General features: G+C 40.2%; 1 long non-coding RNA gene across 1 annotated transcript; it reads left to right on the plus strand.

Annotated features, from left to right (window-relative positions):
- Positions 1 to 2,483: 2,483 nt before the first annotated feature.
- On the plus strand, positions 2,484 to 17,667 carry LOC140204462 (uncharacterized). The gene is made up of 3 exons (XR_011887627.1): positions 2,484 to 2,662; positions 10,031 to 10,189; positions 17,622 to 17,667. It is a non-coding gene; the product is annotated as an uncharacterized lncRNA (long non-coding RNA).
- Positions 17,668 to 17,899: the final 232 nt, after the last annotated feature.

Below are 17,899 nucleotides of genomic sequence, written 5' to 3' on the forward strand. Positions count from 1 at the left end.
ACCCAGCGAGTTGGAGGATCTACCTGTTCTATTGTGAAAACTTCTACGTTTTCCTTCTTTCAGGTTTGTTACAGGAAGTCAAATAGGAATTCTAAAATTCTGAGGGTGTTGCTTAGGTTTCCAGCATCAGCGGATTTCCGGTTCTATTGGCCTTCGCTGTGTCAAGTCATCTTCCTTTATTTTTAACACACCAGGCAGTTTCCATATTTTTTTTTTTGGTTTGTTTGTTTGTTTTCTGATTCTGTTTGTTCTGCCTTTGCTGCATAAAGTATATATGCTGTCATCTTAAGATGTTCTCAAGCAGTCTGACAGATTTAGCTTGCATTTCAGTTTACACTTAGGCGTCAGACTCAATTGTACCTTGGAGTCTCCCCTCACTAATTACACCGGTAGCTCGTTTCTGATAAAAAAAAAAACTTAATCTTCCAGCCTGCAGTTTCAGTGGATCTATACTGAACAATCACTCAGCGAAGGACGCCCCTGAGAAGTTCCGTCAAACTTGATAGCCCGAGGTGCTGACCCGAGATCAGTATTGCTTCCGCTGCCCCTGAAAGAGCTAAGACAAAAGAAATACACGCTCTGCATATGGGAATGAACACCTGCGTCTCCTTTTGCACAGCTTGGCTACAGGTATGCGCTGATTTTACTTTTATGTTACCCTTCCTAAGACGAAGGCACGGCTAGCAATATGAGCGTGTTATTTTGCATCAAGCCCAACACAGCTTCCATAACAGAAATATGTAACCAAGTTGAAATTTTCAGCTAAGCTGCTTTAATATGCACATTGAAAAAAGAAGCTTTATAAAGTTGAAATACTTACCGACTGTGACAGTGACCGTAGACCCGGTTCCATCTTCATTGTAAGTTTTGTAGTAACACACCGTGATCCGACTCTCAATCTCACTGATACAAGAATCATCTTGAACTCAGTCTATTCAGCAGCAATCATTGGACGGTTTTGAAACATTCCAAACTTTTAAAACAAGAACAACTGCATTCAGCGTTTCACAAACACCATTGAAGCTACCCATGCGAAGACATCTCTGTAAAGTGACCTCATCATACTTACCTTATGTCGGTTACCTAAACTGCAGCAAATGTCAATAAATCCCTGAAAGGAACAAAGTACAATTGGATTCAGCTGATCACTGTGCGAATGTAATGTGACATATGATTTTATACCCCTACTGCAGAATATATATTTTAACGAGGCCAGAAGTTTTTGTTCGATTGTCTTCCGTTGTGTGCATTCCAGTCACCCACACTGTTTGATGTCCAGTTTAAATTGCAGGAGCCTCTTGGGCAGCAGAAAACATCCTCCCAGCTGTTCTTCCAATTTCCATGCTATTGGAGCAGGGTCCCATCTGAAGTATGCGATTGGGAAGTGGGAGTGTCATTCTCACTTGCTGTAGACTGCACAGTTCCTGGGGAAGGTGGTTTTCCATGCAAATACAGTACAGAAGAGAAAATAACTAGCGTACGAACTGACAACTTCCAATCCCATTGCAAACAATACTGTATGGAACGCAGTCGAAAAACCTTCTGAAATTACCAGCACATGAACTCTGCTGCTTCAGACACTGATCGGATAACTTCCATCTCTTGTTTGAGTACGGCGGTGGTCCCTTTCCAAACACCGTGTGCACCATCTATATTCAGCTTTACAAAAATAGGTGGCACTGTCGTCAACTTCAAGATTCATAATTTTCAGTGTAAATATCATTTTTGCGTTATTTTGCGCCTTGATAAATCTTGTTCCTGTGGAGATCCGTTCCCATCCCGTTTTTCGCTGTGTTTGTTTGAAGAAATGTCCGGTTACAAACGTATAGGTTCCCGTCCAACCAGGATGGAAAGTGCATGTGATTGTGAGAGACTGGCATTCACTTTTCGTCACCGCTGTCGGGCTCTGGGTCACGGTCTGGCTGAAGACGACTGGAAATTAAGAATAACGAGAAGCGAAACAGCATTAGATATGACACACACAAGAAGGCTAGCAACATGACTTCAAGGATCCTGTATACACTCGTTCAGTTTCGTATTTAACACGATTATACTGTAAATTTGCGAACAGTACTCACGGTCAAAGCAGAGGCACAGTGTGACATACAAGAGAAATTTCATCGTTTCGTCTCCGGGTGTCAGATGGATTATACAGCCGCTAGCGTGGCTGCTGTGGTAGGTTCCTTCTCAGAACTGGGCAGAGACGCCTCAGCCGGTTTCTGTTCTAGATTTATTCAACTGCTTCACTGTTTCCGAATTATCTGTTGTGGGGGAAAGGGTCAGAATTGATTAACAATAGCTGTGGTTCCCTTTTCACTCCTTTTGTTTGCAACTGATGTGAAAGTCAGGGATATTCGGTAAAGGAAATGACATAATTTACGGATGCTACGGTGAAATGAAGTTTCGTCAAGATAAATGTGAGTGTCACTAGGTTGATAAACGTATCAGCTGTGAGCTTCCGGAGGTCTCCAGTGATTGAGACAAAGAGATAAAGAAAGTCGAGAAACGTGTCAGAAATGGAACTGGTGATTTGCTGAGTACTGTGGAAGTAGGAAGCAAAGATGATGACAATGAAAACATCAGCAAGGTTACGTGAAGCAGTACTAGTACAGTCGTCCATGTAGCATGAATAAAAAAAAATGAGGAACGCTGAACTCTACAAGTGAGTTATTGGAACATATATTGTTCCACGAAGGTAACGAAATTACCGCCATAGCAGCGTTAGGGTTGGGGACATGCGGATTCCCACGGCTCCGCAGTGGCTTTCGAAAAAGTGGGAGGATCGATTTTTTTTTTTTTTTTTTTGAAACAATGCTCTACTAAGAACCAGCTAACCAATGTTGTTTAGTTTTCTTGCTCTTTTTTTGCGAGATAACATGTACGATGCAGTCAGCTTATAGTCTGGCTAATTTCGCCGAATTTTATTCTCTGCACAGTCCACAACATTGCTTGCATTATCCACAAAGCACATATAATTGCAACATAATTCTGAACTGATACTACAAACTGCAGACTAATTTTCAAAGATTTGTGCAAATATTGCTCTCAATATTATCATTATAATTATTATTGTTATTACATTTTTTTTTTCCCGCAGTTCAAACTGTTAAAACGTAAGGGACAGGTATAGCCAAACACGTCTATTTGTCAGCAGCTGGAAATTTTTGAACTATTCTTATGGTGTTTCGTATTGTGGCTTTCTGAAGACCGACATGGTTACTGGTCTACATGCTTAGTTGTTCAATAGTATAATGTAGTGCTTTGGGATTATACCAGCTGTACATATTACCATGGGACAATGTATAGCTGTTCATATTTCAAAGTCTTTAAATTTCCTACTTAAATACAGCATATTAACAATGTTTTTTCTCGATTTATTGATTTGGATATTATGTGTGTTTCTATCTATAACTTAAGTTGTTCTTGCCCGTTTATCCCGTATTATTGTATGCAGACAATTATTATGCATTGTCCTCTATGCAATCACTGATGCGTTAGAATACATAATTTGTAGTATTCTGAATCTGATTATTATTATTATTATTATTATTATTATTTTAGGCATGTCATGGTCTGGATCGGTGATCTTTTAAATTTACCGTGTTTATGTTACGATCCGGACCGTTTATTCCCTGTTTTCCTTTGTCCCTCGACTTTGGTGATCAGAGGCAATTAACGCTCGGCTGAACCGATAGTTCATAGTCTCCGGCTTTCAGCCGTTTGGCACGGGAGCGGCTGCAAAGCCACCAGGGTACGGCGTGCCCATGTCATCTGGACGGAGCAAGCCTAGTCTCGGCCCGAAGCGAGTGCCGGTAATTCACCTTTCCTTAACGGAGCAACCCTGTCAAGATACCCGGCCACAGGGAGCCTGCAAAGTTTCCTCAACGAGGTGGCTCCGTCAGTTAATCCGCCGGAGGGAATCAACAACCATTGTCTACTATTGCCGGGCCGAGTCGAGAGCTCGCCAATACCCGGAGAGTCCAAGTCAAGTCCTTGCTCCAGCGGCATTCTAGCACCAAACCAAGTTCTGGCCATGGCGGCATTCTAGCGCCAAGTCAATTCCTTGCCTTGGCGGCATTCTAGCACCAAGTCAAGTCCTCTCCCTGGTGGCATTCTAGCACCGTCAAGTCCTGGGCCTGTCGGCATTCTAGCAGCAAGTCAAGCCCTTCCCCTGGCGGCTTCGCAGTTCTGGGTAAAGCCCTGGCCCTGGCGGTTTGTGATTCCTGTCCTATCCGCTTGTCTGAATCTCTTCTCTGCCCCTCTCGCCTCTAGCCCTCGTCTGCAGCCCCCGCCTACGCTTCATCGGCGGAGCTAGATAAGTACTGTCCGGTGTGCAATAGTGTTGGTCTTGTCTTGTCTTGTCCTCGCCTCCGTGGGGTAAGTCAGACCGTCTTGCCCTTGCTCCGCGGGGGTTCATGTTTTGTCTTTGTTGGTCCTCGCCTCCTTCGGGGTTAGTCTGGCCGTCATGCCGTTGCCCCGCGGGGAGTCATGTTTTGTCCTTGTTCTTGCCTCCGTGGGGTAAGTCAGGCCGCCTTACCGTTGCCCCGTGGGGTGTCACGTCGTACCTTGTCTTGTCCTCACCTCCGTGGGGTAGGTCAGGTTGTCTTGCCGTTGCCCCTCGAGGTGTCATGCTCTGTCTTATCCTGTTCTCTCCTCCGTGGGGTAAGTCAGGCGTCTTGCCGTTGCCCCGCGGAGGGTCATGAGTCTTGGCCCTATGTCCTGTAGCCAAGGACGGGTCCCGGCTCTCGGTTCTGTGTGTGAGTCCCGGCCCTATGTCCTGTACGCAAGGAAGGGTCCGGACTCTGTGGTCTGTGTATATGTCCATGATTCCGTGTACCTGCTCTCCCGAGACCGAGGATCTGCGTTCTCATGTTCCTCCTCTCCCCAGCCCATGTCATGTCCATGCCTGGTTCTGGGGTCCGAGCCCGCGGCAAGACCCAGGTACTGGGCTCTTACCCAGTTTCGGGCTCGGAGTCCATACTCTAGCCTCTTCATGTCTCCTCTAGGTCTGGGAGCCGATTCCGAGTCCTAGCCTAGTCGTAGTCCTCAGTCCATGTCCAGTTCGCTACTCCTGCTCCTGCCTAGCTCTTCTGATATAAAACAATACACTAAATTTAATTAACCTCACAATATGTGTCTTGCATTTGAGTCCACCCTTGCTCCCAAAGCCCCCGCCATTGTGACAAAGTAACGAAATTACCGGCATAACGGCGTTACGGTTGTGGAGCACACGGATTCCGACGGCTACACATTGGCTTTGGAAAAAGTGGGAGGATCCAAAATTTAAAAAAAAAAAAAAAAATGCACTGCATGGGAACCCGCTAACCAACGTTGTTTAGATTTTTTGCTCTTTCTTTGCTAGATAACCTGTACGACGCACGCAGGTTATAGTCTGGCTAATTGCGTATAATTTTATTCTCTGCACAGTCAGCAACATTACTTGTATTATCAACAAAGCCCGCAGAATTCCAACATAACGCTAAACTGATACTACAAACTGCAGACTATTTTTTCAAAGAATTGTGCAAATATTGTTCTCAGTATTATCATTATGATTATTATTGTTATTACATTTTTTTTTCTCTCAGCTCAAGCTGGTAGAAAGTAAGGGACGGGTACAGCCAATCACGTCTATTTGTCAGTTGCTGGATAATTTCGAACTATTCTTGTCATCTTCCGGATTGTGGCTTTCTGAAGACTTACATGGATTTTGCTCTACTTACTTAGTTGGTCAATGGTATAATGTAGTGCCTTTGGGATTATAACAGCTGTACATATTATCATAGGTCAATGTATAGTTGTTCATATTTCAAAGCCTTTAAATTTCCTACCTTAATAGAGCATATTACCGATGTTTTTTTCTCTCATTTATTGGTTTGGATATTATGTGTGTTTCGATTGGATGTATCTATAATTTAAGTTGCTCTTGCCTATTTCTCCCATACTATCGGCTGCAAACAATTATTATGGATTGTCCACTGTGCAATCACTGATGCGTTAGAATATATATTAGTGGTATTCTGAATCTGACCATTATTATTATTATTATTATTATTATTATTATTAACGCATCACGTTACGTTACTCCAGCCAATTCTATCGCTCAGAAGGGGTTTTTCATTCTCCTCTGAACGAACCGACTATGAGGAATAATTTGTGGCTTCCCACCGGGCAATCGGAGCAAGCTCCATGAGTGGCGATAGACAACAGCTCGAAATTAATGAGTAAATGATTTATTTTAATTACGAGGATTTCAAACAGTGCAGAGAGACATGGAGGAATGGGTTCTGAAAACAAAAAAATGGAAATAATTAGTGATTTAAATAACAATCTGAAAGAGAATGTTAAACTATATCGTAAAGAAATTCAGAAATAAAGTCAAATTTGTTTATTTTTATCCTTACGGCATTGCAGAACGGAGGACAAATATGGAACACTTTAGCACAGAACAGATACAGAAAGGGCTCATAAACAAAATTAGCGGACTTTCGCCTTTTAAGAGAACTGGCCCTAGCGTTGGGAGTGCCGCTAAGAGAATCTGTTGTGTTGCTCTACCTATAGACGGGCAGGCACCATAAAACCCGAAAAAGATTCAGCCAGCATTCAAAGTAGCTGCGACTGCTGCAAGTTTTACTCTTGACAGAGGTCCACGTGCCAACGAGGACACTCAAGCTGTTGATGGAAGAAAGACAGCTTAACATTGTTATTAGAACTAAACACATTCATAATGCACATATATTATCGAATAGCTGAGCCTGAGAGAGATAGAGATACGTAAACACACACAATAGCAAACTTATCAACAGCTTATAAACAACATATTCATTACTGTAAGTAAATTGCACAACGAATGGTAGATCAACGTGGAATTATTATAAAATTAGACTATCTCCAAAGAAATGTTTGGACAAAAACACTTGAATTAATATGAGAACTGGAATAAAACCAACCTCAAGACTGCAACAATCTTATCCAATAAAAAAAAAATGAGATGCCACCACCCGAAGAGGTCACAGAAGTTCAATTACTTCAGCATTTTTTTTCATAACCTGACGGTAATTACGATACACAAAGGTAGACATGTCACAGAATGCTGCCGACGAATCTGAGCTTACAGGCAAAATTAATACAGATAAAGCAATTTTTCTTACAGTTGAAAACCTGACCTTCTGACTAGATAAGTGAACAATATTAAATAAAAAAAACGAGCGGAATATATTAAAAAAACATCAGGATACAGCCGAAATTATGAAAGAATATGAAAAAGACAAGTATGTAGTTGAGTACGTGGTAAAAAAGGAAAATGCAATGTTGGCATTTATTTCAATTGGAATACAAAACACGGCGAAAACTCAGAGCATTAATAAGACACTGGTCAGGCTGCACCGAGAGTATTGTCAGCTGTCTTGGGCCCCGTATCTCAGTAAATATGTATTGTTATTTGAGGGAGCCCAGAGGCGGATCTAAAATGAGCATATGAGGAAGGTTTATCACATGTGCACGTATACTCACTGGGGTTTAGAAGACTGCGGGGCGATCTCATTGAAATCTTCCAAATGTTGAAAGGGTAGATATCGGGAGGGTAATTCTGATGGTGGATCTATTCGGAATTGGAAAGTACCACCTCAAAATTGAGGGACAAATGTTTAGAACAAAGTTAATGAGTGAACACTGAGGGGCGACCGTTTAAGAAAAACAAAATCTAATGCCACAGACTGCAGTGGAAACCAACTGCGTGCCTAAATTTACTGCTGAAGTTCATCCTTTCTGATCGGTCAGGGAATCAAAGGATATCACGAGAAGAAAGGTGTATGGAGTTGGGTGGGATGCGAGAACAGCTATGGTGGGTTGGCGGAGCAGACATGATGGACTGATTGGTCTTATGCCAGTCCTATGTTTTAGGTCTTATGGTGAATTGTTGGAGGGACGAAACGTGGTGCACAAAGGGCCTTTGTCGCGTTTTATATCTATGTAAATAACTAATTCAATAACAAGGATTGGTTGGGAAAATCGCAAGCTCCCATGACAGCCTGCAGTTTTGACAGTTTCCTTCTATCAATGCGGTTATTGCACAACAGTGATATTCATGATTAACACTACTACCGCAAGCATCGTGCCACGAGCACGGAGTTAATTGTGCAGAGACGTTCGTCGCCTTGTCAAGGAAATCGAATTAATTTGGAGATCTTTGGAATACTGAAGTTAACGATACGGAAGGAAAATTTCCAAACCCATAATGCGTTAAGGTCAGTTGAGTAACACAGCATTGAACTTCTGGGTGTTCATCCAGTCAATCAGAGACCTGTCGTCGTGGTTCCTTTTCAGTGCGATGCAACTGCAGTACACTTCTCCTGGGCTGATTCAATGCAAAATGCCTCACATGCGGTGAACAAACAAGAAAAGCTCTATACGGCCTGGATACAGGAATGAGCTCTACTTTTTGTACAATTCCCAAATTTCTTTCGCACCTCAGGTGGGGTAGAAATGCTGACAAGAACGTAATTCCTAAAAAAGTAAAACATAATTTCCACGTATCACAGCACAAATCGTGATCGATTCATGTAATTCAATTCGCCTTCATACCTGCCGCTGGTTTTTGGAGCAGTTTGCATATGTGCTGCTGAAAATATCCAGAAATTGCAGAATTTCATTTAGCTAGGATTGGCATTTCCAAATCAACAAAATTTGACTAAGGAGCTTCCGGTAAATTAACCTATATGAATTCGTGACCATCATACGATGGCAGTCTAGCAGTTAATTAAAGATAACGAAAAATATATTCTGAATGTTAATATCTTTCAATGTTGTCAGGAACTTTTGCGGGGGGAGGTGGGGGGATCCTGGATCTGGCTTTGTGGAGTAAACTAGATATAATGAAGAGTCTTAATATAAACAAATCATTTTTAGGCAGTGGTGACGATATCATAATATTCACCCACCAATTTGTGAGCGACAACCTGATATTGACGCCTCGCTTTCTGTACATCTAATTACAAATGCATGAGAGAGGAGCGTGCCAAGTTTGATCATAAGGAGATTTCGGTAGAGCAGCGATGTCTAAGACTGTAACAAGCAGCAGAAACAAAGAAAAGTCAGTGGCCTTCACCAAGCAGCTGCACAGGGGAAGACCATCAAGATGTGGCGCAACTGTATTACATAACATGTCGTAGCATTCGTAGAAGATTGTTAGCTTGCTAAAGGCGAAGGTCGGGGTTATTCCAGTTGGCGGTGTGACTAGTGATGTTCAGCAAGGGTCGCAGTTGTTATCTCTGCTTTCCAAGTTTTTCATAACTGAATAGGTGGATTGTTAACGAAGTTGCGCATGATACAAATTTAAGTGAAGTATTGGGCTCTGCTGACGAAGCAGGCAGAATGGAGCATTCACCGGTGGTAGGATAAGCTACGACAATGGGCACATAAGTGGCGGATGCAACAAGCAGTAGACATCTGTATCAATGTAATTTGTTTGCAGGAACAAGTCGTTGAACATATTCTAAATTAGGAGTAAATTCGAAAAACTCAGGTGTGTACAAACATGATAGTTCAACTTCGTGAATCCTTTACGGTCAACTTGAGTATTGAGTCCGTACCTAAAAAGCAAACATCGATCGTAAGGAACAAAACATAAATGCTGTGATGTAGCGCTGTTTATTTATAAGAGATAAATCGTACTACATTTGCAGTTTTGAAATGTTGTGTGCTCAAAGTCCAAAAGAAGGATCAGCTGGTGTTACATGCTCAAGGAGATCTGTCTTTTAATTTTTTTTCTTTGTCAGAATAATGTAATGGTCTTTTGGAGGTCACGTGATGTCATTTTCCTGCAGGTATGAGGACACGTGATGACATGTGCACCATGAGTATATAAGGGAAGATTCCAGGTGATCTCGTTGGTTTTTAGTTTCTAGATTAATAGGTAGAACGTACTGTGTCTCCGTTTCTGTTGCGTGTCCGTGACACAGTTTCATTTTTAGAACGGTTGTACGTTCTGTTGCAAGATAACATATTATTGGACTGGATTTTTTTTTGCTAGATGTACTGATTTACTCAATTCCGACAGTGAGAAGGGAGAGTGAAGACTTCATCGAAGTACAGGATCGAAGGATCGAGAGGAGTCGGCATCGTTCGGCAGTTTAACAAAGGATCGACCTTTATTGAGTCTTCGTTGGCGGAGTAGCAAACTGCATCGGAGGTAACTCTTGCCAAAAAGAGCAGGAGTTCATGCAAAGGTTTGCTCTCTCTCGAAAATAATTTAAAGTCAGTTGTTTTAAACTGTTTATTTTCAGCATCGTGAATCCTGTTGTCAGAACCAGCAGGGAAGTCGCGTTTGAAGAAGTCCTTCTCCAGAGAAGTATCTACGAATTGAACGCATAAATCTGTTGGACTGTCGAATTTATCGCTTTAAGAACTATATCTGACTTTATCGCTTTAAGAACTGTCTCAGCATTTAACGGTTTAAAAAAAAAACAGTGCCGAGTGACGAGTAGTTAAACGGCTGCATATTGGTTAACTTCCGGTGAAAGCTTTCGATTGTCTTTTTTTTTCCTTATCGTTTATCCGTGTTTAATAAATGTTTGATTGTTTTTATACAACCTGTCTCGTTTGATATTCATTGATGCCGGTTACCTACATAATCCGTGGCGGCTCGTTAGGTGATGTTCTCATTTTGAGTTTAGGTGCTGGTAATTGCCGTTTTAATTTGGAAAAGGGAAATATCCGAGTTGTTATTTTTTTATGGTTTGATTGGTGTGTGTTGTATTCGGCAACAATGCATATTGACCGGTTTATGGAGACGCCTGACTCGGGGTCTTCAAAGAATGCGACAAAACCTGATTTATTGGAGATTGCTAGGAGGTTGGATATTAAAGGAATTACGAGAAATTCCACCAAGGCTTTCAAACAAAGACAAATCACTGAATATTATATTAATCTGGAACTGTTTGATACTGAGGTGTTAGATAAGTTTCCAATGGGTAATCTGGAAATACAGTTACATCTTGAGCAGTTAAAGTTTGAAAGATTTAAAGTGGAAATGGCCAAATGAGAGGCTCATAAAATAAGAGAATTTACGGAAACGAGAGCTGAAAACCAGAGAAAATTCGAGCTAGGGATGCAGAAATTAAAGTCCGGGAGTCAGTCCTATAAACAGTTTATTGCTGGTCGTGAGGTTATTTTGGCTCCTCCATTTAGTGAAGCTGATGTAGACACATATTTCCAACTTTTCGAAAGAGTTGCTCTGAGTTTAAAGTGGCCGAAAGACCAATGGCAAGAGATGTTACAAAGTGTAATTAAAGGCAAGGCACAACAACTTTCTACAGCTTTACATGCTGAGCAAATACTGATTTATGATATTGTTAAGCAGCACATATTAAACGCATATGAGATGGTTACTGAAGCGTATAGAGAACGATTCAGAAATTTGAAGAAATCGGTGGAAAAGACTTATGTGGAATTTGCCTACGAGAAATCTGTGTGTTTTGAGAGATGTTTTTCCTCTAAAAATGTGAATGTGGAGAATAATAAATTAAAAGATTTTGCAGGAGGAATTTAAAAGAAGCATCCCTGTTGAAGTGAGAACATAGGTAAATGAACGGGACACTGGTACATTGCAGGAAATTGCTAAATTAGCTGATTAATATGTTTTAATTCACAAGAACAAATTTTCTCCAGGTAAAATTTTTAAGAGGACAAATAGCACAGAGAGTCAAGGTAAACCAGAAATTAAATCTGAAGTTAGTGAAAAAAAAAGTAAGGATGAAGGGAGGCAGTGTAAGGAAAGGCATTTTGGTATTATTTGTAATTATTGTAAGGAACCTGGACATGTAGCAGCTATTTGCTTTCGATTGAAACGGAAAGAGAAAGAAGCGGTCCCAGATGCTTGTGTGCAGCAAATTGAAAATGTATAAAGCCACAGGGTTTAGAGAATACTAATGACGATGTGTCAGAGTCTGAACAAGCTAAGAAGGTATATGACGATTTTATAACAGAAGGATTAGTATCCTTGAATGACTGATTGAATGCAGTACAGATCAGAATACTTAGAGATACTGGAGCTTCGCAATCACTAGTATTAGACAGTGTGCTAAGGTTTAGTGATTAACCTGACACTGATGAGGTAAATTATATAAGACGAGCAGGGAGTGTCCTTATGCCAGTACATTTACATGGAGTAAACTTAAGGTCTGGTCTAGTTACAGGGGTTGATAAAGTAGGACTACAATCCAGTTTACCTGCGAATGATGTTTCTCCTTTGTTAGGGAATGATTTAGCAGGTGGACAAGTTTTTCCTGAAGTGCGTTTCACAATAAATTCCAATTCTGAGGAAGCACAGAGGAATTCTAACAGAGATTCTTCCTGCGTTGTAACAAGAGCTATGGCTAAAAGGACTGATGTAAAGGATGAGGTTGTTACTCATGACAGTTCAAATCAAGATTCGAATTTTGAGGATGTATCAGAAACTTTCTTACCTACCTTATTTGATCAGGATTTTCTTGGTAAGTATGATGAGGAAGATTTGTCTTTATCTCAGAAGGAGATGATAGCAGAGCAGGGGCGAAATCCTGAGATAGTTAAATTAAAAGAACAAGCTCATCCAGATAGTAAAATTGAAAATAAATAAATAAATAAAAGTACTAGTTAGATATTATTTGGAACAGGGGGCTTTAATGAGAAAGTGGAGATCGCCTACAATTCCTGCTAGAGAGGAATGGGATGTTAAGCATCAGGTAGTTGTTCCTAAAATTTACCGAAATGAGATGATAACTATGGCTCATAGTACTCCTTTAGGTAAACATTTAGGTGTAAAGAAAACTATCAGCAAAGTTTCTAAACATGTGTATTGGCCTAATTTAGGACAAGATGTGGCGTCATTTTGTAGAACTTGTCATACATGTCAGATTGTGAGTAAACCGAATCAGGCTACTCCAGTGGCCCCACTGCAACCAATTCTAGAACTTGGTGAGCCGTTCTCAAAAGTCATTGTAGACTGTGTAGGTCCTTTGCCAAAAACTAAAATTGGACATCAATATTTATTAACGATTATGTGCACAGCGTCCAGCTTTCCAGAGGCAGTACCTCTTATGAATGTAACAGCCAAAACTGTGATAAAGGCTGTTATAACATTATTTACTTATTTTGGGTTGCCTAAGGAAATACAATCAGGTCAAGGTAGTAATTTTAGGTCGGGGTTGTTTCAGCTGACAGTTTATAAACTGGGAGAAAAACAGAATATTTCCTCAGCCTATCATCCAGAATCACAGGGAGCCTGGAAGTGATTAAATTTTCGACTGAAAACTATGACTAGGCCATATTACGTTGAAAATGAAAAGGACTGGGATGATGTTCTATATTTACTACTTTTTGCAGTAAGGAAGGCAGTACAGGAATCATTAGGTTTTAGATCTTTTGAACTTGTGTTTGGGCATAGAGTTCGAGGATCTTTGGTCTGTTGAAGAAACAGTGGATTAATAAAGAAGTACACACTAATTTGCTAGATTATGTTTTGAAATTTAAAGAAAGATGGTATAAAGATTGTCGTTTGGCCAAGGAAGATTTAAAGTTGGCTCAAGAGAAGGTGAAGACTTGGTACGATAAGGAAGCTTGAATGAGGTCATTTAAGCCTGGAGATAAGGTGTCGGTTCTTTTCCCAGTGTAAAAAAAAAACATTGCAAGCCAAATTCCATGGTCCTTATGAGATTAAATCTAAGGTGAGTGGTGTGGATTGTGTGGTGAATACCGCAGATCGGAGAAAGACAACACAGCTGTGTCATATAAATATGTTAAAACCGTATTATGACAGAGAGGTTGCTACCATGACTGTTGTGTTCAATAATGAGTCTGACCTTGATGATAACTTACTAGAGAATTCATCTTAAACTCATTTTAAAGCCGACATTATTTCAGCCAGGTTACCAATTTCAAAAATTCAAGAATATATTGCTGAAAAATGAAATAATTTACAGCCAGAGCAGAGAGAGCAGATGAGACATTTATTTATTTATTTTGAATACACAGATTTATTTCCAGACGTCCCTAGAAGAACCACAGTAGCAACACATGAAGTAGATGTTGGAGATGCAAAACCCATAAAAAACAACATCCACATCGAATGAACAGGAAAAAAATGTGAACGTTCTGAAGATGAAATTATGTATATATTACAGAAAAATATTATTAGACATTCTAATTCGAATTGAAATTCACCGAGTGTTATTGTGCCTAAGCCAGACATTACTATTACGTTGTCTACAGAATACAGAAAGGTGAATGCTGTGACAAAAAACTGATGCATATCCAAACCCTAGGGTGGATAATTGTGTGGATAAAGTTGGCCAGGCGAAATTACTTGCACAAATTAATTTGTTAATAGGTTTGTTGGTGTGTTCCATTGACGGATAGAGATAGAGAGATTTCAACATTTGTAACAACATCTGGGTTATATGAATATAATGTTCTTCCATTTGGAATGAAGAATGCACCAGGTACTTTTCAGAGGATAATTAATAGCATGATTCAGGGATTAAAATATACATATGCCTATATTGATGATTTAGCTACAGGAAATAATACTTGGAAAACACATATTACTGTGGTGGAGAAATTATTTGAGAGACTTTCAGAAGCTAACTTAACTATTAGCCTAGCTGTAAGCGAATTTGGTCATGCTACTGTGAGAGTTAGGAAAAAAGGGTTAAAGAAATTAGACTCCAATTTAATAACACGGCCTAATGTTACAGGAGTAGAGCATTTTGATGATTCATATTAAAGGGTAAAGATAAAGTAATCACTGATTGTCTAGATGTTAAATGTACAATTAAAATTTGTTTTTTTTTGGAGTTGTATTTTAACATTTGTAACACTCCTACTGTACATTAGTTTGTAAAGGGCTGAAAGATAACATTGTATATATTGTGTATTTTGTAAACAGTTTACCTTTGTATTTTTGTGTAAATTGTTAAAACCTTGTTCTTTAAGAGACCATTTTTTAGGAGGGAGGTGTTACATGCTCAAGGAGATATCTCTTTTTTTTTGTCCGAATGATGTAATGGTCTTTTGGAGGTCATCTGATGTGATTTTCCTGCCGATGTGAGGTCACGTGATGACATGTGCACCATGGGTACGTAAGGGAAGACTTCAGGTGACGCAGTTGGTTTTTAGTTTGTAGTTTTCCCAGTAGAACGTGCTGTGTCTCCGTTTCACTTGCTTTTTTTTTTTTTTTTGTGAACGCAGTTTCATTTTTAAAACGGTTGTGCGTTCTGTTCCAAGATAACATATTATTGGACTGGAATATTTTGCTAGATCTGCTAATTTACTAATTTCCAGCCGTTAGAAGGGAGAGTGAAGACTTTATCGAAGTACAGCATCGAAGGATCGAGAAGAATCGGCATCGTTCGGCAGTTTAACAAAGGATCGACCTTTATTGAGTCTTCGTTGGCAGAGTAGCAACCTGTATTGTGGATAACTTTTGCCAAAAAGAGCAAGGAGTTCATTGAAAGGTTTTCTCTCTTTCGTTAAAGAAATTTAGAGTCAGTTGTTTTAAGATATTTATTTTCGTCATCGTGAATCATGTGGACAGAACCAGCAGGAATGTCGCGTCTCTGAAGAAACCCTCCTCCAGTGAAGTCTCTCCCAATTGAACGTATAAATCTGTTAGATTTTCGAATTTATCGCTTTAAAAAGTATACCTGACTATATCGCTTTAAGAACGGTTTTTGCATTTAACGTTTTAAGAAACCAGTGCCGAGTGACGAGTTGTTGAACGGCTGCATTGTGGTTAACTTCCGGTTAAAATTCCGTTTGTTTTCTTTTTCCTTATCGTTTATCCGTGTTTAATAAAGGTTTTTTTTTTTTTTTTAATAACCTGTCTCCGTTGATAGTCATTGTTCCCGTAACGTAACACCAGATTACAAGGGAGAAAAGTAGAGACTTATGAGAATAACCCCAGGACATATATATTTATTGTACGTGGAGAGGCTTATGTCTCTTTGGATTAGAACAATGATCCGAATCCCATTGTAACAAAAACAGCAAAAGTGTACTGAGTATAGTGGACGTGCGGAGGATAGGTCCAGCAGCGGGAGAGTGGAGTCTCAGAGGTACTGAACCTCAGAAAAAAAAAAAAAAAGAAATGGCCTGTATTACAGTGGAAACATTTTTGCCAGATTGTATATGTGTGGGATTCCTTGCCACAGTCTGTTGGGGAGGACATGCACGGTAAATATCTTCTCAAGTCGTAAGTGTGTCAGAGTGTGGACGGAGTTGCTGGGAGAACAGTGAAATTTTATAATAAATACACTACGATCCAGTGGCAGAGCCAATGTCGAGAGGTCAAATAGCCAAAATTTTCTTTATGGTCTGACGGCCAGATCCTTTACATACCTCTAAGACACGCTTTAATATACCATACTTTTCATTAGTTCGATGGACAGACTCACACACACGAGAAAAGGATAATAGGTATTGTTGATAATTATTGAGGGCTGGGAGTATTAGCAAGTGAATTTTGTTGAGAAATTCTGAACTTTTGGAGGTTGTTAATGTTTGAATCTTTTACTTAATTGCGCTGAGTTCAAATGCTTCAATGTATTGGATAATAGGGAGGTCATACTTGTTGGTGCAGTCGCGTAACCACGTGTGTGTCGTTCTGTAGGATTTGTCAGCTTACTTCCTTCACTATTTGACACAGTCTGCAGCATATTTGGTCCTCGGCAGCACAGAAACTGAACCTCGCGGCGATAATCGCGAAGATCAAGAGGCATACGACCCACGGGAGATTGCAAGAGTGGATTTAGAGATCCCTTGCACTCGGAAGGCATAGCGTGGTCTTGGTTGGAATTTACTATGCCAAGCATTTCAAGAATTACAGATGCTCCTTTAGTAACTGTTTCGAGACCCTCACTCTTTGTGACATTAAAAATTACCGTGTGATTTTGTGTAAAGATTTCAATGTGAAAGTAGATAAATTGCATAAAGAATAGCAACGTTTTGTACTGAGTAGAAAGTTGTCAGATGTTGCAACGTGATATAGAGAGAATGTAGAGTTGGGTAGACAAATGAGAAATTACATTTTAAATGGAGGTGGGGGGGGGGGAAACTAGTGTGAAATAACCAACATTAGAAGATTGTACAGGATTATGAGGAGGATTCTTAGAGGCGCAGTGGTACAGATGGATCTCGGCATCCACGTTAGTATGTTGCCCATTGCTGCCACGCAAGGGAATTTAAGAAATAACATGGTGTACTGGATAGTGATTTTAAACGCTGCGAGTAGATAGTATGCATCTCGCAAATATCCGGTGAGACAACACGAGGAGAATCGCGTTAATTTCTGAGTACCTTACTATAGAGAGGATGTCTGAAGTTTAGTGACAGAGCACAAAAAATTACCATGAGGCCTCAAATATTAGAGAATGCCTTAAGCGGAAATATTGAAAAAATCTAGAGATTATCATTTTGGAACAACGCTAGTTGACAGTCAACTTAATATAAACGCGTACGACTATGAAAGGCACTGATAAGATTTTCCTCAGGGCGGTAATGCCAAACACCAGAAACTTCCGTTTACAGTTACTAGAAGGAAATTTACCGCAGATATCTGAAATATTGTGTTTTTTTTTCTTTCACAGAGAATAGTGAGTGACTGAAATTCATGCCGGAGATGGTAGAATCTTCATGATAAACACAAACTAATCTGCCGATGCTGTGATCAAAGAAACACTTTCAGTAGGCTGGATGAACTCAGCAGGTAGGGCAGCATCAGTCAGAAACGATGAGTCGACGTTTCGGGCCGAAACCCTTCGTCAGGACTGAAGAATGAAAGATGGGGAAGGATTTAAATAATGCCTGTAGCTTCAGTTCAAAAACCAGTAATTTGAAAGGCAAAGGGGTTGGGGATGGGAAGCTT

Source organism: Mobula birostris, chromosome 10 (assembly GCF_030028105.1).
Source record: "Mobula birostris isolate sMobBir1 chromosome 10, sMobBir1.hap1, whole genome shotgun sequence".
Taxonomy (NCBI): Eukaryota; Metazoa; Chordata; class Chondrichthyes; order Myliobatiformes; family Myliobatidae; genus Mobula; species Mobula birostris.